This window comes from Anabrus simplex, chromosome 5 (genome assembly GCF_040414725.1).
Source record: "Anabrus simplex isolate iqAnaSimp1 chromosome 5, ASM4041472v1, whole genome shotgun sequence".
Lineage (NCBI taxonomy): Eukaryota > Metazoa > Arthropoda > Insecta > Orthoptera > Tettigoniidae > Anabrus > Anabrus simplex.
This window is the reverse complement of record NC_090269.1, coordinates 367388707-367410443: the sequence shown is the minus strand read 5'-3', so window position 1 is coordinate 367410443 and position 21737 is coordinate 367388707. Positions and strand designations below refer to the sequence as shown.

At 40.7% G+C, this 21737-nt stretch overlaps 1 long non-coding RNA gene across 2 annotated transcripts in view; it reads left to right on the top strand.

Annotated features, from left to right (window-relative positions):
- The window catches only part of LOC136874924 (uncharacterized), a 638399-nt gene that overhangs the window by 221659 nt on the left and 395003 nt on the right, over positions 1 to 21737 (top strand). For both annotated transcript variants that reach the window (XR_010860319.2, XR_010860318.2), the window contains exon 2: positions 16929 to 17001. This is a non-coding gene — a long non-coding RNA (uncharacterized lncRNA). The remainder of the gene's footprint in view (positions 1 to 16928; positions 17002 to 21737) is intronic.

Sequence of the window (21737 nt, the reverse complement as noted above, 5' to 3'; positions counted from 1 at the left end):
TTGAAAATAGGTGCAATGAGTATGGTATGAAAATTAGCCTCTCGAAGACTAAATTGATGCCAGTAGGTAAGAAATTCAACAGAATTGAATATCAGATTGGTGTTACAAAGCTAGAACAGGTCGATAATTTTCAAGTAGTTAGGTTGTGTGTTCTCCCAGGATGGTAATATAGTGAGATTGAATCTAGGTGTAGTAAAGGTAATCCAGTGAGCTCACAGTTGCGATCAGCAGTATTCTGTAAGAAGGAAGTCAGCTCCCAGACGAAAGTATCTTTACATCGGTCTATTTTTAGACCAACTTTGCTTTACGGGAGCGAAAGCTGGGTGGACTCAGGATATCTTATTCATAAGTGAGAAGTAACAGACATGAAAGTAGCAAGAATGATTGCTGGTACAAACAGGTGGGAACAATGGCAGGAGGGTACTCGAAGTGAGGAGATAAAGGCTAATTTAGGAATGAACTCGATGGGTGAAGCTGTACACATAAACCGGCTTCGGTGGTGGGGTCATGTGAGGCGAATGGAGGATGATAGGTTACCTAGGAGAATAATGGACTCTGCTATGGAGGGTAAGAGAAGTAGAGGAAGACCAAGACGACGATGGTTAGACTCGGTTTCTAACGATTTAAAGGTAAGAGGTATAGAACTAAATGGGGCCACAACACTAGTTGCGAATCGAGGATTGTGGTGACGTTTAGTAAATTCTCAGAGGCTTGCAGACTGAACGCTGAAAGGCATAACAGTCTATAATGATAATGTTTGTATGTATGTCTCTTGATTATTTCGAAAGCATTTACTATTCAATTGCCTCATTCCTTCGAATGCAGTTCCGAATGAATAATCGAAAAAAATAATCGAATGGAAAAAATCACTATTCGATTGCCCCTTTCATTCGAATGCAGTTTCGAAAAAATAATCGAATGGAAAATTCACTATTCGATTGCCTCATTCATCCGAATGGTTTCGAATGAATAATCGAAAACATAATCGAATGGAAAAATTCACTATTCGATTGCCTCACTCATTCGAATGCAGTTTCAAATGAATAATCGAAAAAATAATCGAATGAAAAAATTCACTATTTGATTGCCTCATTCATTCGAATCGAGTTTCGAATGAATAATCGAAAAATTAATAGAATGGAAAAATATTCACTATTCGAATGCCTCATTCATTCGAATGAATAATCGAAATATATAAATCAGAAAAATAATCGAAGAAAATGAAATATTCGAATAAGCGGTTATTTTGCATTCGATTATCACATCACTAGCCTGTACTAGGAACTGTCCAGGTATTCGTCTTAGTGTAGGAGAATGGAAAACCACGGAAACATTCTCAGGACAGCCGATGGTGGGGATCAGCTCCTCTCCGTCTCCCGAATACAGTGGCTTAGAACCGACGTCACCCACCTACTCTAAATGTACAGTCGTAACTTTCATGTCAAGAGTTTCAATTTGACATGAACGTTGAATATATGGGATACAGGTAAACTTCCTCATTTTGTCTAAAATAATGTCCACTTAACCGTTCAGCTTTGAGTACAGTGTACACGGACACACCGCACAAGTGCAATATCACCACACGAAATGTTGAGAAACAAGCGCGCAGCATAGCGTGAAAGCAAACTAACAATGAACACGCGAGAATTCACAACAAGCATTGTCGCATCTAGTCATACCCGCCGCATTGAAATACACGATTCCAAATAGATCACGGAGATAAACTACACTCTCTGAATCGATTCTGTTCCTATACACCACACGTTTTGGTACAATAAATTCAAGTTCCGTGTTTTTATGAATTTCGCTTTGAATTAAAAGTGCATGTTTCGTGTCGTTCGTGTAGAATTTTCAGCGTCGCACGGGAATGTATTGTAATTTTGGCTTCATAACTTTGCAAGTATAAATGAAAAATGATACGGTATCTAAATTGTTTCATATGGGTAGAAAAAGGTGAGGGATGAAATCATTCTTTGGAACATTAGTTTGAATGATCGGTGACATCATGATGACTGGTGTTCACCAGTGTGTACTGAAATCAAAATATTCTCCAGGAAGCAAATTTTCCCTAGCGTGCGACTCCATGGTGCTAGGATGGGGTGCTCAGACACACCCTTTATAAGATCTTGTTGCATTCGGGAGATGGTTAGTTCGAATCCCATTGCCGGCATCCCTGAAAATCGTTTTCCGTGATTTCCTACTTTTATTTCGAGGCAAATGTTGGGGCTGTACCTTGCTTTCCCCCTTTCCCATCCTCGCGTCGCCGAAAACCTTCGATGTGTTAGTGGGAAATTAAACCACTAGCAAAAAAAGTATATGTGTATCGTAGTATTGTACTCTTCTAGAGTACTCTCACATTCTTCAGTCGCCACATAAGTCCTCATTTAGACCCCTCTTTTTTTTTCAGTTTTAAAAAGTCATCATTTAACTATCCTGAATACGTAAAATCCCCATTTTTGTTCCGTACCGAAAGAGAGGAATATAGAAAACAATTTAATTACAAGAAATAACTCCTATAATCTTTTTTTTAAAATTTATGACACTGGCGAGGGGTATTTTTGTATTGTGATATGTTTCAATTGGCTTTACGTCGCACCGACACAGGTAGGTCTTACGGCGACGATGGGATAGGAAAGAGCTAGAAGTGGGAAGGAAGAGAAAGTTGCCTTAATTAAGGTACAGCCCCAGCATTTGCCTGGTGTAAAAATGGGAAACCACGGAAAACTATCTCCAGGGCTGCCGACAGTGGGGTATGAACCCACTATCTCCCGAATGCAAGCTCACAGCTGTTGCGATCGTAACAGCATGACCAACTCGCTCGGTATTATTATTATTATTATTATTATTATTATTATTATTATTATTATTATTATTATTAAAATGATATTTTAACTACCAAGAATAATTTCGAAATAAAAGCCTCCCATTGTTTTCTTTTAAATTATTGGTCTTTCTTTCCAGTTGCCCTAATTGGTGCAGGATTGGTATAGCATGGCAGTTAGCTTTTAGATGTGCCTGTGTCAGTAGGTTTACTGGCACGTTAATGAATCTATTTTCAGGTCAAAATTCTGGTACAGTGGTGTCTTTAGTGACTGATTTTAGGAATGGAGTTTAAGTAAAACATTCTCAATCCATTCTGTCCGGCTCCATACCTAAGTGGTTAGCGTGCTGGCCTTTGGTCCAAGAGATCTGACGTTCGATTCCCTGCCGGGTCGGAGATTTTAATTTTCATTGGTTAACTCGTTGGGGTCGGGAGCCTATTATTAGAAATCATTTTAGGTAGGACCCCATCCTCACGGACATGCAGTTCACCTATAGGCCGTCTACTGGAGAAAGACCTCCACCAGGCCACTCCGGAGGCCATACTACATTATTATTATTATTATTATTATTATTATTATTATTATTATTATTATTATTATTATTATTATTAAATTTTAGCTTATTAATGCTTCATACAGTTATTTTCGGCCTTACGTAACTGCTCCCCGACTTACTTTCGAAATTTATGTCGAACAAAGTGGAGTCACTGACGTCAATGGCATCTGTGGTTAGTGGTTAGTAGGTCTTCTATTGTTAAGACAGCGGTTTCTGTTTCGGATGAATTTTGTGGTACTTAGAGGGCTTGCATTCTAGAGATGATAGGTTCGAATCGGTAGCGCTGGACATTGTTTATCATGGTTCCTCATCAGATGTGTGCTGATGCTCTACCTCCATTAATGTTAATCTGCTGTCATCCCATTTCTAGCCTTTTCCTGTTCTAGCTTCACCAAAACCTAGCGTGACTTCAACGTCAGGTAGTAAAATAAAAATGAAGTGGAAATTCAATTGCGTTGAACGAGTCTAGTTAATTTTATTTGTTTGTTTATTTATTTAATAATTATTTATTACTGACTTACATTTGTGTTACACTTAACCACATTCAATAGTGAAATTTAAAAATGTAAACATAAACATAAAATTAAGATGTAGTAATTCTACAAAAAATACTACTACGGACAGCTACTGTAAGATCAGGTTACAGGCAATAAGAGCGATAATACTAATAATAATCAAAAGAGCAAATATAATAATAATAATAATGACTGAAGTGCATAAAAGATGAAAGAAAACCCATTCACACAACATAACTCAGTTACAGAGTGCTTAGAAACAACATGAGGACGTTCACTGAACCTAAGTGTAGTTGTAGCCCACGTTTTGATCCCAGCACACACCACTGTGTATTACCCAAGCCGGCGCTGTATACATTTGGAATAGTTTTGAAGTGGAGGTTATTATTCAGAATGGAAATGGTAGAATTCTCAAAAGAGATGCTCATTATTCTGATCAAGAACTGTTAGAAATAACAATTAGCCTATCTCTTAAACTAACCTTTGTAATTCCGCATTCTACCTGAAAATTTTGAGATTCAGCGGGAAACCGTCGATGCCAGCAATCCTAGATGTGATGATGCTTGAAGACGCCACGTGATGGAGATAGTTACATAAAGGCCATGTCATGACTCTCATTACAACCTCCATTAAGTAAGTCGTTAGGTCAAGAGCCATAAATTAAATTTACAGTTTGTGAAGCTCATCATATTTGTGTCTCTACTTGATGAGGATCGTCTGTTGCCATTTATTTGATGGATGCAAGTCATTTGCATCTGTCACGTGATAGGACAGAGTAAAATGATTACTGTTTGCATGAAGGAGCGTTGCTATAGTAACCCCTGCGTAAAAATTAAAGGACGATAGACATAAAGCTGAATATTACAGGCCACTTTGGGAAAACATTCTTTCTGATTATATTATACATTTTTTTGAAAGTAATGAGTGATTCGATAGAAGGCAGTCCGGGTTTAGGAAAGGTTATTCCACTGACGCTCATCTTGTAGGATTCCAGCAAGGTATAGCAGATGTCTTGGATTCAGGAGGTCAAATGAACTGTGTCGCGATTGACCTGTCTAAGGCATTTGATAGCGTAGATGATGGGAGACTACTGGCAAAAATGAGCGCAGTTTGACTAGACAAAGGAATGACTGAATGGGTGGCTATACCTATTTCTAGAAAATAGAACTCAGAGAATTAGAATAGGTGAAGCTTTATGTGATCATGTAATCATTAAGAGGGGAATTTCTGAAGGAAGTATTATTGCAGCTTTATGTTTTCTTATGTATATATAAATGATATGAGTAAAGAAGTGGAATCAAAGATAAGGCTTTTTGCGGATGATGTCATTCTCTATTCAGTAATAAATAAGTTACAAGATTGTGAGAAACTTCAAAATGACCTCGACAATGTTGTGAGATCGACAATGTTGTGAGATCGACAGTAGGCAATGCTATGATGATAAACGGGCTTAAGTCAGGTTGTGAGTTTCACTAACAGGAAAAGTCCTCTCAGTTTTAATTACTGCGGTGATGGGATGAAAGTTCCCTTTGGGGATCATTGTAAGTACCGAGGTGTTAATATAAGGAAAGACCTTCATTGCGGTAATCACATAAACGGGATTGTGAGGGTATTTAGGGGTTGTAGTAAGGATGTAAAGGAGAGGGCATATAAGTCTCTGGTAAGACCTCAACTAGAGTATGGTTGCAGTGTATGGGACCCTCACCAGGATTACTTGATTCGAGAACTGGAAAAATCCAAAGAAAAACAACTCGATTTGTTCTGGGTGCTTTCGAACAAAACAGTAGCGTTATCAAAATGTTGCAAAGTTTGGGCTGGGAAGATTTGAGACAAAGACGAGCTGCTCGACTAAGTGGTATGTTCCGAGTTGTCAGTGGAGAGATGGCGTGGAATGACATTGGTAGACGAGTAAGTTTAAGTGGTGTTTTCAAAGCCGGCCCCGCGGTGTAGGGGTAGCGTGCCTGCCTCTTGCACGAAGGCCCTGGGTTCGATTCCCGGCCAGGTCAGGGATTTTTACCTTGATCTGAGGACTGGTTCGAGGTCCACTCAGCCTACATGATTACATTTGAGGAGTTATCTGACGGTGACATGGCGGGCCCGGTCTCGAAAGCCAAGAATAGCGGCCGAGAGGATTCGTCGTGTTGACTACACGACACCTCGTAATCTGCAGGCCTTCGGACTGAGCAGCGGTCTTTTGGTAGGCCATGTGGGGGGGGGGGGGGGGATGGAGTGTTGTTTCAAAAGTAGAAAAGATCACAATATGGTGATAAAGCTGGAATTCAAGAGGACAAATTGGAGCAAATATTCTATTGTAGGTAGGGGAGTTAAGAATTGGAATAATTTACCGAGGGAGATGTTCAATAAATTTCCAAATTCTTTGCAATCATTTAAGAAGAAACTAGGAAAACAACAGATAAGGAATGTGCCACCTGGGTGACTGTCCTAATTACAGATCAGTGGTGATTGACTGATTGATTGATTGATTGATTGATTGATTGATTGATTGATTGATTGATTGATTGATTGATTGATTGATTGCATGTAGCTTCCTTCAAAATCCCAGTCTCATCAGTTGTTGTGACAGTATGATCGCTGCTGAGGTATTGTGGTGCTGAGCAATAACATTCGTGCAGTTGTTGTGACAGTATGATCGCTGCTGAGGTATTGTGGTGCTGAGCAATGACATTCGTGCAGTTGTTGTGACAGTATGATCGCTGCTGAGGTATTGGTAGTGCTGAGCAATAACATTCGTGCAGTTGTTGTGACAGTATGATCGCTGCTGAGGTATTGGTAGTGCTGAGCAATAACATTCGTGCAGTTGTTGTGACAGTATGATCGCTGCTGAGGTATTGGTGGTGCTGAGCAACGACATTCGTGCAGTTGTTGTGACAGTATGATCGCTGCTGAGGTATTGGTAGTGCTGAGCAATAACATTCGTGCAGTTGTTGTGACAGTATGATCGCTGCTGAGGTATTGGTAGTGCTGAGCAATAACATTCGTGCAGTTGTTGTGACAGTATGATCGCTGCTGAGGTATTGGTGGTGCTGAGCAACGACATTCGTGCAGTTGTTGTGACAGTATGATCGCTGCTGAGGTATTGGTAGTGCTGAGCAATAACATTCGTGCCTGCCCTCCAGTTTCGTTATTCCGATCGTACTGCTGTTTAGCTACGAAAGTGGGATTTTACTGGATGCATGCTATGGCTGAGTGAATGTAATCTTGCCGGTTGACAATGGATACGCCACCAGAGATCTTTAACCTGCCATGGATTACCAACATTTTTGACCGTCCATTCAAAAATTGACTACCTCAGTCGAAATCGTACCCACGAATTTGTGATCAGGAGTCGGACACTCTAACACTGATCTATCGAGGCAGCTTTCTGTAAGACTTTAGTTTATGCTGGTAATGACGTGTGGTCTCCGAAGAGGCCTGATGGAAGTCTTTCGAGTTGATGCCGTACAGGCGACCTGCGCGTCTGTATGCGATGAAAGGTGTTACTCATACGGTTAGTAATGCTGCAATAGTACTTTCTGGCCCAGTGAGGAAAGCAATGGGAAACTATTTTATTCCTCATTTTGGTGTCGTGATCAATTTTTGCTGTTTCCCTAAAACAGCATAATTATCGTGGTGCTATTTGAGGATCCTACCCGCCTTCGGGCTGATAATATAACAGATTGGAAGATCACGGTTAGGGTTATTGTTGTTGTTGTTGTTGTTGTTGTTGTTGTTGTTGTTAGTTCATGTGGCAGGTTTGAAACAATTTGATAATCGATCCTGGTATTAATCGCGGTCGAAGAGTAGCATGCCTGTCTCCTAACTGGTGGTGGCCCCGGTTCGATTCGATTCTCGGCTAGGCTGGGTATTTCAACCTGCATAATTTTACTTACATGATTATAGTTGAAGACGAACCTGACTGTGAGATGGTGGGCCCGGTCTAGAAAGGCAAGAATAATGGCTGAGGAGATTCGTCGCGTTGACCACGCGTCGCCTCGTAATCTGTCGACTTTCGGACTGAGCAGCAGTCGCTCAGTAGGCGAAGGCCCATCAGGGTTGTCATGCCACGGAGCGAGTGGCACAACAAGCAATCCAGATCCATGGCATTGTTGCCACTTGTATTTGTAAACACCTCGAAACTCACTCAAAATGGAGTGGAGTTGACATGTATGGTGTGGGTGTGCGGAAAAAGATTTCCCCTCTCCGGTAACTTCGTTATTTGCTGCTACCAAAGGCTTGCTGGTCGTTAACGAGGATAGTGAGCCTGTAAACATAGTTTGCATGTGTGAAGATTCGTGTGGTGACCGCAGTCGATGTAGCTTCTATAATAGTTGTCTTCTTCCTTTTCTTGTTCTTCTTCTCGTTAGTCTCTTCCCGTTCATACGGGGTCGACGTTTCTGAGAAGTCGTATCCAATTTACCTCGGTCCCAAACAGTATTTTCATTTTTCATGCTCCTCCCTAAGATCTTTCTGTACGTAATCCATCCACCTTCGTTTGGATCTACCTCTCTCCCTCCTACCTTCCACAGTCAATCAATACTGATCTCCATTTAGGGCAGTCGCCCAGGTGGCAGATTCCCTATCTACTGTTTTCCTAGCCTTTACTTCAAAGAAATTGGAAATTTATTGAACATCTCCCTTGGTAAGTTATCCCAATCCCTAACCCCCCTTCCTATAAATTAATATTTGCCCCAATTTTTCCTCTTGAATTCCAACTTTATCTTCAAATTGTGATCTTTCCTACTTTTAAAGACGCCACTGAAACTTATTCGTCTACTAATGTCATTCCACGCCATTTCTCCGCTGACAGCTCGGAACATACCACTTAGTCGAGCAGATTGTCTTCTTTCTCCCACTTCTTCCCAGTCCTAACTTTGCAACATTTTTGTAACGCTACTCTTTTGTCGGAAATCACCCAGAAGAAATCGAGTTGCTTTTCTTTGCATTTTTTCCAGTTCTTGAATTAGGTAATCCTGGTGAGGGTACCATACATTGCAACCATACTCTAGTTGGGGTCTTACCAGAGACTTACATGCCCTCTCCTTTACATCCTTACTACAACCCCTAAACACCGTCATAACCATGTGCAGAGATTTGTATTTATTTACAATCCCAATTAAGTGAATACCCCAATGAAGATCTTTCCTTATATTAACACCTAGATACTTACAATGATCCTCAAAAGGAACTTTCACTCCATCAACGCAGTAATTAAAACTGAGAGGACTTTTCCTATTTGTGAAACTCACAACCTGACTTTTAATCCCGTTTATCAACATACCATTGCCTACTGTCCATCTCACAACATTATCGAGGTCACGTTGCAGTTACTCACAATCTTGTAACTTATTTATTACTCTTTATAGAATAACATCCTCCGCAAAAGCCTTACCTCTGATTCCACTTGTTTACTCATATCATTTATATATATAAGAAAACATAAAGGTCCAATAATACTGCTTTGAGGAATTCCCCTCTTAACTATTACAAGGTCAGATAAAGCTTCGCCTACTCTAATTCTCTGAGATCTATTTTCTACAAATATAGCAACCCATTCAGTCACTCTTTTGTCTAGTCCAATTGCGCTCATTTTTGCCAGTAGTCTCCCATGATCCACCCTATCAAATGCTTTAGACAGGTCAATCGCGATGCAGTCCATTTGACCTCCTGAATCCAAGATATCTGCTATATCTTGCTGGAATCCTACAAGTTGAGCTTCAGTGGAATAACCTTTCCTAAAACCAAACTGCCTTCTATCGAACCACTTATTAATTTCGCAAACATGTCTAATATAATCAGAAAGAATGCCTTCCCAAAGCTTACATACAATGCATGTCAAACTTACTGGCCTGTAATTTTCAGCTTTATGCCTATCACCCTTTCCTTTATACCTTCATATAAAACATTCGCCTTCCTGCATAGTTTCCATCCCTGCGCTCAATGTGGCCATACCAGAACAATCGTCTTTCTTGGACTTTTCTAGATATTTGTCACTTTGTAATGTTACCTCGTATAATGGTGTTCTTGATGTGGTCCTTCCTCGTAACCTCACACATCCATCTCAGCATTTTCATTTCAGATACTTCTAGCCACTTACATTGTGACTGCACTGCTGGCTAAGTTTCTGCAACATATAGCATTGCAGGTCTCATCGCACTTTTATAGGCTTTCCCCTTTGTTCGGATGTTTAGTCACAGATGACACCAGAAAACCTTTTCCAGTTAGACCAGGCAGCCTGAATTCGGCGGGTAATTTCTAGAGCTAGATTACCATCAGCAGACATAGTGGATCCTATGTATTTGAAACTGTTCCTTACATGGAGCTGGTTTCCGTCCATCTGAAATCTCAATTCCAGTTCCCCCCAGGTACATGTATTCATTCCTATTCCGGCTGATTTTAAGACCTCTTTCCTCTAGAGCTCTTCTCCAGCGTTCTAGTTTATAGTCATTTTATGCATTTGCTATTAACCCTCTACTGCATAGTGTTGCAATCAGGCAACATATAACTTTTCCACCTGCGTAAATGGATACAGACTGCGGGCAGACGTAGTTTTACGGTACACCTTCAACTGTTAAGTCAATCAAACACATATACGAGTGACGCCTTTTTTTACATAACAGATAACAAAAATAAATTCATGCAATAGAGTTAACTGGGGGTATGATTAGGAAGAAGTATCCATGGCATATAAGGAGCCATATAGGCAGGTGACTGGGGCGATTGTAAGGAGGATAGTAAGCTAAGAACTCTGGTCCAATTCAAACTACTGGTTCCAACCGAGCAAGTCTGCGCGATTTGGGTCGCGCGGCTGTGAGCTTCTATTCGGTAGATAGGGGTTTCGAACCCCACTGTCGGCAGTCCTGAAGATTGGCTCCCATTTTCACACCAGGCAAATGCTGCGGCTAAATTAAGGCCACGGCCGCTTCCTTCCCACTCCTAAACCTTTCTTACCCTATCATCGCCATAAGAGCTATCTGTGCGACGTAAAGTAAAACTGTTGTAACTTTCTCTATCCCACGCCCAAGTTAACTCGGAACTCAACACATTTTTCACCGTCCTAACCACGAGTTGACTTTGATTTTAAGTGTCACGCAATCTCCCCGTGTCGAGTTTAGTCTGACGCTGTATTTCCGTTGTTCAACACGAGATGGTATCATCTGACAGTGTCCCCTGTACAATAATAATAATAATAATAATAATGATAATGATAATAATAATACCAATAATAATAATAGAGCATGCCTCCGGAGTGTCCTGGTGTACGTCTCTTTGGTTTACGCACATGGGCGACCTGCGCGTCTGTGGGGATAGGGTCTTACGTACGACGAAATCTGATACTGAAAATGGCACAAACCCCAGTCCTCGAGCCAGAGGAATTAGCTAATGAAGGCTAAAATCCCCGACTCGGCTGGGATTCGAAGCCGGCATATCTTGTCCAAAGGCCAGCACACTAACCAATTAGCACAGAAATGAGCAGTGCCCTGTGAATGTGACACTCGATTCGATTCATCACTTAACAATATGCTTGCCACGATTCTACTTCTTGTGTTGAACGTTGACCGCTATCTGCTGTCTTCCTTGATGTCTCTACCCAGGTGAAATGAAAGCATGATGGAGAATGATTCATTACATATTGTCGAGAATGATGACAAATGTGGCTTTTATTACGATAGTGAAAACGAGTGAATTAATCTGTGGAAAGTGATCAGATCACACAGTTGTTCAGTTCCGACGAAAGAGGCAAAAGATAACAAATTGTTAAGGTTTTCATTCCTTTAGTGTTCAAAACTTTGAAAACATGTGTAATATTTTTTTAACTTTTTAGCCCATTTCATCCATTGCTACCCCCCGCCCCCCCCCAAAAAAATACCCCGCGATGGGCATGCATAAGGACGAATAAAAATGGGTAGCCTACTGAAAAGGTTAACTCTCTACTGTATGAATTACTCTTTTCGTTTCTGTTTGGTTCAACTTACGTTCAGTGTTTTAGATTTACCAACAATTCTTAACTGGGGCCACTACCTTAACACTCGTATGTAATGTTTGCCATATACGAGTTTTCGCGAGTTTTACGCTAAGCTTTCAACATTCAAAGACCGAACATCACTGCCATGGACACGTAAATGCAATGCGCAAATAAACTTGCACGACCTTAGGTCGGTAATATCTTTGAGGTTGAGCCAGAGGTACTCCTGAATCTTGTGATAATGTGATGGGGAGGCCCCACGTAAAATAAATGGTGGTTGGTACGCGTGAATGTTGACGGGATGGAAGGAGTACCTTCGGTTGTAGGGCTGTTTTGTTATCTGTTATTTAAAAAAAACAAAAACAAAAGCAAGGCATTACTGGTATGTGTTTGATTGATTGTACAGTTGAAGGTGTGCCGTAAAACTACCTCCGTCCACAATCTGTACCCGTTTACACAGATGAGAAGTTATGCGTTGCCTAATGGCAACAGTATGCAGTAGAAGATGAATTGATCATCGTGTTGATGAGTGTAACAGGCGCTACGCTGGGCCTGCTGAGAATCAACGTCACAGCAGTTGCTGTAACAAGAAAGCCTGCAGGCAGACGGGTCACGGACTTTCTTCATACTTAAGTAAGTGGAAGTGACCCTTCGAATATAAATGCCCCAAAGTCATGAGTCCATAGACTGGTTTGATGCAGCACTTCGTGCCACCCTATCATTTGCTGACCTTTTCATTTCTAGGTAACTACTACATCTTTTTTTTTTTGCTAGTTGCTTTACGTCGCACCGACACATATAGGTCTTATGGCGACGATGGGACAGGGAAGGGCTAGGAATTGGAAGGAAGCGGCCGTGGCCTTAATTAAGGTACAGCCCCAGCATTTGCCTGGTGTGAAAATGGGAAACCATTGAAAACCATTTTCAGGGCTGCCGACGGTGGGGTTCGAACCTACTAACTCCCGAATACTGGATACTGGCCTCACTTAAGCGACTGCAGCTATCGAGCTCGGTACTACTACATCTTACCCAATCTGTTTGTCATATTCATACCTTGCCAGTTTTAGCACCTACACCTCCCTACAAGTCCTGGGTTCTTCTGGACAAATTTCGCCAAATCGTTCTCCTCTCACCTGTTCCATTGGATATCTCTTCATTCGCGATTCGATCTACTCATCTCACATTCAACATTGTTCTGTAACACCACATATCAAATTCTTCAATTCTCTTTATTTTTGAGTTATTGTCCATGTTTCATTTCCATACAGTGCTACGCTCCGGACGAAAGTCTTCAAAAAACGTCTTTCTGATTACTAAATAAATGTTCAAACTGAGAAGAATTTCTTTTATTAAGAAAGGTCTTCCTTCCTTTCTTTTGTCTGCATTTTATGCCCTCCCTACTTGTGTCATCGTTAGTTAATCTACTACCCAAGTAACAATGTTAATCTACTTCCCTTAAGACATGATTTCCTAATCTAATACTTTTTCGACTGCAGTCCATTTTTTTGTTTTTGATTTACTTATTTTCATCTTGTATTCCTTTTCCAAAACTGTGTCCAAAGCCGTTGTGTCATATACCCAGGCATTCTCGAGAAAATTGGTTTGTCTCCTTACCTACAGCCAAGGTGAGGTGCGATTGCTATACATACCATGTTCTGTTCAGTAATCCGTCTGCACTTCTTCCTCAGGCGTGTACCAGTATGAGGACGAACATCGGCAGAATGCAAGAGCTAGGCTGAAAGTACCAATTACGCATTTCACTTGACATCAAGGACATTGTTCATTGAAGTGAGACTATCGTAATAGCTGAGGCGCCGAGAGAAACGTGGATACACTCCAGTCTGTTGGGTTAAAATGTCAAAGCCTCAGTTACTCCTCGTGCTGTGTCTGATTTTGTGCACAGTGTTAAATAGCGATTGTCCAAATTCACTGAATAAAATAAAACGCTATCGTTCCAGAGAAAATACCGTAGACTGATATAGTTTATGGACAATTAAAAGTAATTTTTCGTAACTTTATCTGTTGTAATAGGATCTGATGTGACCTCAGAAGGAATAAAAGTGATAGACATGTATGTATGTATGTATGTCGCTTAGAAAGCTATATAGCTACACCGTACTGACCTGGATGAAAGGACAGAAAAAACTACTTCTATATTTTTCAATTCGTTGTTCGTCGCACCGACACCGGTAGGTCTTACGGGAACGATGGGGTAGGAAGTGGCCGTGGCCTTAATTAAGGTACAGCCCCAACATTCGCCTGGTGTCAAAATGGGATACCACGGAAAACCATCTTCAGGGCTACCGACACTGGGGTTCGAACCCACTATCTCACGAAAGCAAGCTCACAGCTGCACGACCCTAAGCGCACGGCCAACTCGCTCCGTCTTCTGTTATTCGTAGAATCATCATTTACTGTGGTTAGGACTATGTTCTTCCATCTTTACCTCCACGAATTAACCTGATACTTTTAGTCTAAGCTGAGTGATCCCCAGGCTGGAGTCTCTTTTCAAACGCTTCAACCACCTCATTGGGTATCGAACCCACGTCCTTGCGGGTGAACCGAGCAGGCCTTCATTACCTCGGTTAGGAATTCCCCTATTGGTTATACACGTATGAAACAAATGTCTTTGGGGTACATCATGTCTACGAACGATATAGAAAATATAATAAACCACTATGACAATGCATTTAGCTGTCATAAGTTCCAACTCAAATTACGATTCAGTTATTAAAGTACTAGTACCAAGTTCAAATGGGAGTTATTAAAAATTCAATAAGGAGTTCGGCTCATTTACCTTCGCAGCGTTATGAGATTATTACATCAACACTCGCACGAAAGGGAACATTCCTATGACACATCGATACGAATGTAGTAAGGTATGGGATTTGAAATTTGTACAGTTCTGAACAAGTTTGCTACTAACGATATAAAAGAAAGGAGACCTATCAATTTGTTTTCCAATGTGGGTCAGTTCAAAACACAAAACTGGTTGTTGCACGTTGGACGTTGACGGAATATTACTTAGCATGAGCATGATTACATTTCTGTCGACCTCTCACCTTGTTGCTGACATTCTGAGATACCTAGACAGACAACCTCTCCCTGACAGTAGCTTGCCGTGACGCACTTTTTCCTAACTCTTTCTGGCGCTACGCAGTTTCATCACTTTTTAAAACAATTGATCTCTTCCTTCCGGTATAATATCCGAGTATCACGTTAATATTAAAACAAAGTACAGACAGATGTACAAAGCATTTTAAATGTCGCCAGTATGATCTCCATAGCAACTCTCCAGAGTTAGTTATTGGATTGTGGACTTAAAAGACAGTCTGAAGATAAATATATATATTTTTACCTCATGCATGAATTTTCACGAAACTTTCTGGGAATGTCACCTAAATAAAAATATGGATATCACGAAAATTTATTTCACATATAATTAATAGTTTTTCCAGAAACATTCTTTTGACAGTATTTTTGAAATTTTAACTCCATTTTTCATTAAATTTTATTGAAATATATTAATGAAAATTTGGTATTAGGTAGATAATACTTCTCTAAAAAGCACTTTGTATTGATTTTTCTTTACATAATTTATTGTACTAAAATTTGTGTAATTTATATGTTCTAAAATTTGGATTTAAGGATCCCTACTACTTGAAAAAATTCTGAAATGAAAAATTCCGTACAGATGTTTCCTAATATAGCTGTGATACACATACCGTACAAAGTTTCTTATATTTGGCAGAATATTATGGGAGAAAATGGGAATAATATGTAAAATTATAATTGGAGGGAAATGAAAGCACAAAGTTCAAGTGGTGCCCATTTCTGCTGTGTGCAGACTGGCAAACAAAGCGTGATTAAAGTGATAAAATGTTCGAATTCAACATAATAACTTCGTGGCAAGAAGGAAAAACTCAATCCTTTCAAATTCAGCCATAATTTCCACCCCCCCCCCACCCCCCGCCGCCAAAATGACGAAAATATGGGCTTTTATCTCCAGACTGTCCCCTTAGACATTTAGAGAAGGGTCCCTGATATTTCCCTTATTTTTACACGTATCGAAGAGAAGTAAGACATTTTTGTTATGAATAATTTTCTTGTAAAACCAATCGTAAGAGAGATACATCGAGTTTTATGGTTCGGGTCCCTGTGAGTCCCCCCATTTTAATGCATATTTTGAAGAACTTGTAGGTAAGATGCTACTCGTCCGTATCATACACTTAAATACCACGTTTCGTGAAAATCCCTCTCTCTGTTTTCCTTAGGTCGTTTAACTGACAAGCAGGAAATAAAGCGAATCCGACATTATTTGCTCTATCCAGTGTAAATTTAGAAGAGTACAGACATATATACGAATTTTTATTTATAGATTTTATGTCTCGTTTAGGAGCACCGGGCGAGTTGGCCGTGCGGTTAGTGGCGCGCAGCTGTGAGCTTGCATCCGGGAGATAGTGGGTTCGAGCTCTGAAGATGGTTTTCTGTGGTTTCCCATTTTCACACCAGGCAAATACTGGGACTGTACCTTTACTAAGGCCACGGCCGCTTCCTTCCCGCCCCTAGACCTTTCCATCGTCGCCACAAGACGTATCTGTGTAGGTGCGACGTAAAGCAATTTCTCGTTTAGGGGCCTCCATGGATCAGGTGGTAGCACACCTGCCTCTCACCGCTGGGTTCCGTGGTTCAAATCCCGGTCACTCCCTGTGAGATTCGTGCTGGGCAAATAGGAGCCGGAATAGGCTTTTCTCCGGTTACTTCGGCTTTCCTTGTCATCTTTCATTCCAACAACACTCGCCAGTATCATTTAAGTTCATCTGTTAGTCATTAATGATTGCTCGAGAGAAGTACGACAGGTTTCGGCAGCCGGCACAATTACTATCCTCGCCACTAGATGGGGCTTCATTCATTCCATTCCTGATCCGGTAGAATCACTGCAAACGGGATGAGGATTTTCATTTTCGTGTATTTTTCTTGTCTTCTTTTACTTGTGTTAGTGTTATTATCCAAAATAACTTGATAGTCATACTGATCCTTTAATAATGATGTATTATCTCTTCATTTTCCAGCGCAGTACTTGGCTGAAGCTTGTGTAACGCGTGACAATCGTTGAGGAACGACTGGATTCAACCCTAATGACAGGTCAGTAGTCAGTATAAACTTTCTCCAAGAGGATTTGGTTTGGTAAATAATGTACATTTGAAGCATCAGTTTTACTAACACTAAGTCTGTCCGGGTAGTTTAATTATGACCAAGTTCCATCGTTACTGATGTCCGGCTTCGTGGCTAAATGGTTAGCGTGCTGGCCTTTGGTCCCAGGGGTCCCGGGTTCGATTCCCGGCAGGGTCGGGAATTTTAACCATCATTGGTTAATTTCTCCGACACGAGGGCTGGTTGTATGTGTGGTTTTCATCATCATTTCATCTTCATCACGACGCGCAGGTCGCCTACGGGTGTCAGATCAAAAGACCTGCACCTGGTGAGCCCAACTTGTCCTCGGACACTCCCGGCACTAAAAGCCATACGCCATTTTATTTCATCGTCACTGACGTCTTATGAAGGTGGTCGAGGTTCTAGTACCGACTAGTGTATGTTTAGAGATGTAAAGGTTCGGATTCCTCGTGAAGCTGGAGATCCCTCGGCCATGAACAGGATTGTAAATTCGTATTGTTGCTGCTCTTTTCAGGCTCTCCCTCAATGGGGGTGAGCTTCGTGTACCTTTTTAACCACATACCAGTCCTCCGATCAATCTCATATTTCTGACAGTACCGAGAATCGAATCTAGGCCTTCGAAGACGCTAGCTAATAGCGCTAATCGTTACTCAACGGACGTAGTCATGACCAGGATTTCAGCAATCTCGTAAAACTAGAAGCTTATTTGCTCTTCTTGTTCACTCCGAGCACTGCTTTTTAATGAATGTAAAAGCTTTCATTCATCCCAATTTATTTTCTTCATTTATTATTTGATTCCAGTAACGCATAATCTATGCATAAGCCAACGTAAATATTATACAGTATAAACAACTATACACTAAAATATTAATATTTTGAAATTCTGAAAGTAACGGAGATGACTATCTGGCTGAAATAATAGGAAATTACAAAACAGAAAGCAGACAAACAATCTAAGTGTTAGTAAAGTAACAATTTAAAAAATTGGTATAAGATTTCTGTTTAGAAAAAATAAAATGGTCATAAATACGTCTCTCGGCCATGGCCATCCATAAGTGGTTTCTAATTTCAGATGACCGTGAGCCATAAGACTCAGCCTGCACGGTTGCTAGGTAACATTGTCTGACCATCCATCCAAACCGTACCTCACTGCCTACACGGTTGCTAGGTTACACTTCTGTCACACATTTTGTTACACTGTTTCGTTATACACATTTTTGGATGACCCCCAGCTCTTGCCAAAAGAAAATACGACCGTGTAGTGAGATCTGATAATAGTCCGGAGACCGTTCAACAACAGTGGTATCATCATGCAGCACCAGATCCTCAGTTGATTTAAGGATATGTATAGCTAATAGGTGCCTTTGCTGTCGAGACCTTTTGTCTTCTGATATGGGCTAGAACAAATTTGTTGCTTTTGTTGATCTGTCTCAGTCTTATCTTTGTCATTGGCGATATGAAAGTGACTGCGGTAATGCTAGTAATGTCATTCCTTTGCAGCCAGTCTCTGTTATGAATGTTGTGTAAGTGTCGCTCATCGGTGCGTGCATTTCAGTTGGCTTGGCACACTGATATGCAATAACAACTTCTGGCTTGGTGAGGAAAGCAACGGCAAACCATGTCACTCCTCCTTTCCCTGATGGTGGAGCTGTTGAGGATCAAACCAGCCTTCGGGATGAATATCCAACATACTGTTACGTGCCAGCCCTATCGTAGGCCCTCGTGAAAGGGAATAGTTAGTCTGAAGGCATGGCCGTCCTCTCCCTGTATTGTTCTCTTCGCCTGGTTTTACCCTGCACTTTCTGAAATATGAAATGGGAATGTTCAGTCTCTAGCTGAGCACTGAATATTTCAGTAACCCATCATCGTAATATAAATACAAGGCCACCGCGAACGAGGACTGCTGTAGTGCTGGATGGTCGAATGTGTGGGGTGTGTTCCATGACATGAGTGTAGACTTCTGACAATGTCCCAGCGGTGTCAGAGTATTTCAGCGGAGTATGATGTGTGTACTGCCTTGAAGTACTCATTGTATACTTCCGTGGACTGAGGATCGTCGTGGAGTTAGCTGTCCTGTGTGTAACTGGAGCAGTGTTAATGGTTTTCGTTGTTGTTATTGTGAGGAGTATTGTCCTTCTGGCTAGCACTGTTGATCTGTTGCTGTTTAGTTGTCAGTGATAAATTGTTCACCGTGTTTGAGAAACATGCACTAGTGAATACATTCCTTCACATAGTGTTGACGTCCGGAAGGACATCTGGACGTAAAACTGGACAAAAGTATCAACCCCACGAAATTGAGAAAAGGCCAGGATAATTGTTACAGGGATTTATCGTGGAACGCAGAGGTAAGGAAGCGCGTGGGGTGAATGGGTGGACAGGGGGCCATTTGGAATAACAATTTACTTTAACAAAATTGGAAATTTTATTTCTTTCCTCTCCTAAAATCCAGATTAGGGTAATTTAATGATTTAACAAGAAGCAGTTGACAAATTACTTGAGGATATTCACATTTAACAAAGAGCTCGTCAGCACCAACAATACATTGGATTTATGAGTCCTTAATCAAGTACAAGTTTAATTGGGTGAAACTCCCAGTCATTAACCTGCGTGTGAAAGAGCATAATTGCTCCTAACCGGTACGACATTTCAGAGTTTGAGCTCACAAATACATAGAAGCTATTCTCAATAATGTGAAGTGTCACTTGCTACATTCACAATATTATTACACTAGTAACCAATTGTGTGACTCCACTTCATCTTGTTCATACATAGGTTGCCTCATGGTGGTCTTATCAGTTACAACATTTCACAAACTGGTGAAGTGCTGTTTCACAACGAAACCTAAATGTAGACACGGTTACCCGGGAAACCACAATGGATATACAGGGGTATATTGCCCATCCTACTTGGCCTTAAGAAAAGAAGGGGAAAAAAGGTTAGAGCAAAAGTAGGCAATAAGTAAAAGGAAAAGAGGTGAAACACCAGCATTCCTTAAAAGAACATTCGTAAAGACAAGAACCTAAGCGAGCTTAAGGCCCAAGGACACAGAGGCTAAACACATGCTAAAAGGGGACGTTTAAAGGCCGAGACAAATTTCCAAAATTTAGAGAATGTAAAACTTTAGTCACCCAGCTCGAAAGTGGAAGGGGAGGGTTCTAAGGGTCATCACTCATGTTTCCTTACATTAAATATTTTCCCAGTAGGAAATATAAATTGAGTCCGTGGACTTCAGCAAAAATGATACGATTACATACTCGATTTTACGAAAAACTGCTGAAATCTTCCCCTCAAAACACACGTCGGTATAGTCGCATATTTAGGTTAATTCTCTCATTAACTGTTAGCGCTGGATCTTTTTCAAGCCGGTCACCTTCTGCGTCCTGACCCCTCTAATCTCCGTCAAGTCGCGTACTCAGTCACTGGAGCAGATCAGACAAGACGGTCCGAAAGCGCTCTCCTTAAATAGGTCCACAGGGGAAGTTCTAGACTATAATAGAATCCAGAGCGGTGATAGGCTAAATTTACAAACACTCCCCGGGTTCTGATTAGTTAGAGAACTTAGTTACAGGCATACAATAGGTAGATTACATTAGAGGAGGCACCAGGTGAAGTAATTACATCTTCGGCACATAAAAAAAACAATAATCAGTAAAAAGGTTTACCAACTACGACAAATTAAATTTATTTGTAAATTAATTTGGGCTTAGCTCACCAGAGAACGCTAGAAATTATATGCCAGAGCCATCTAACCATCGGAGAAGAAAGTTTTAGAAGGTTTAAAAAGTTCTCAATCACTGTCATAGATGACCATTGTGGAGAAGGTGAACAGTTTAAACAGCCAGGGAGATGAACCCCTGGTACAATAATAATAATAATAATAATAATAATAATAATAATAATAATAATAATAATAATAATAATCCGAGCAAAAGGCTACTTGTCAGAACTTCAAGACGAACTTGTAAAAGGAGGCAAGTACACTAACATACAACCGAGGAAACGTAAGTGTTGGAACGATACCTGTGATAAGGCGTTAGAACTCCGAATGGAAGCATGCCATGTCTGGAATTCACAGAAAACCACTGAGAAGTGGCATGCCTTCATCAAAATACGGAAGGAGACATCAAAGATTATACGATTCCAAAAACGTCACTATGGTAAGATCAGACTGGCGGAAATCGAGCAAGAGTTCAAGAAAAACAGTACTAGGAAATTTTACAACCTTTAAAGAAAAACTGACGAGATATAGGACACCCACTCTCTGTTTTAAACGACCGGATGGGACTTAAGAAACAAATAATGAAGAACACTGTAAACTTTTAGCAGATTATTTCAAAGTCCTTCCAAATCTCGAATCTACTACTGAACAATTCACTTTCGAAACATCGGAACCAAATCCAGAATCAGAGCCTCCAACAATACAAGAAGTTGAACAAATAATACACGAGTTGGAGTTAAAAAACAATAAAGATCCAGGGGAAGATGGTATAATAGCGGAAATGTGGAAAATAGGTGGCAGAAATCTCGCTCAGAAAATCCGTAAAATTTTCACAGATATCTGGACCAGTTAAGCAATTCCTGAAGACTGGAAGTGTGCAACAATTCACCCATTACATAAGAAAGGGGATAAAACTGACATAAATGACTACAGAGGTATTTCCCTACTAGCAGTCACCTACAAAATTCTTTCAGAAGTCCTACTCAAG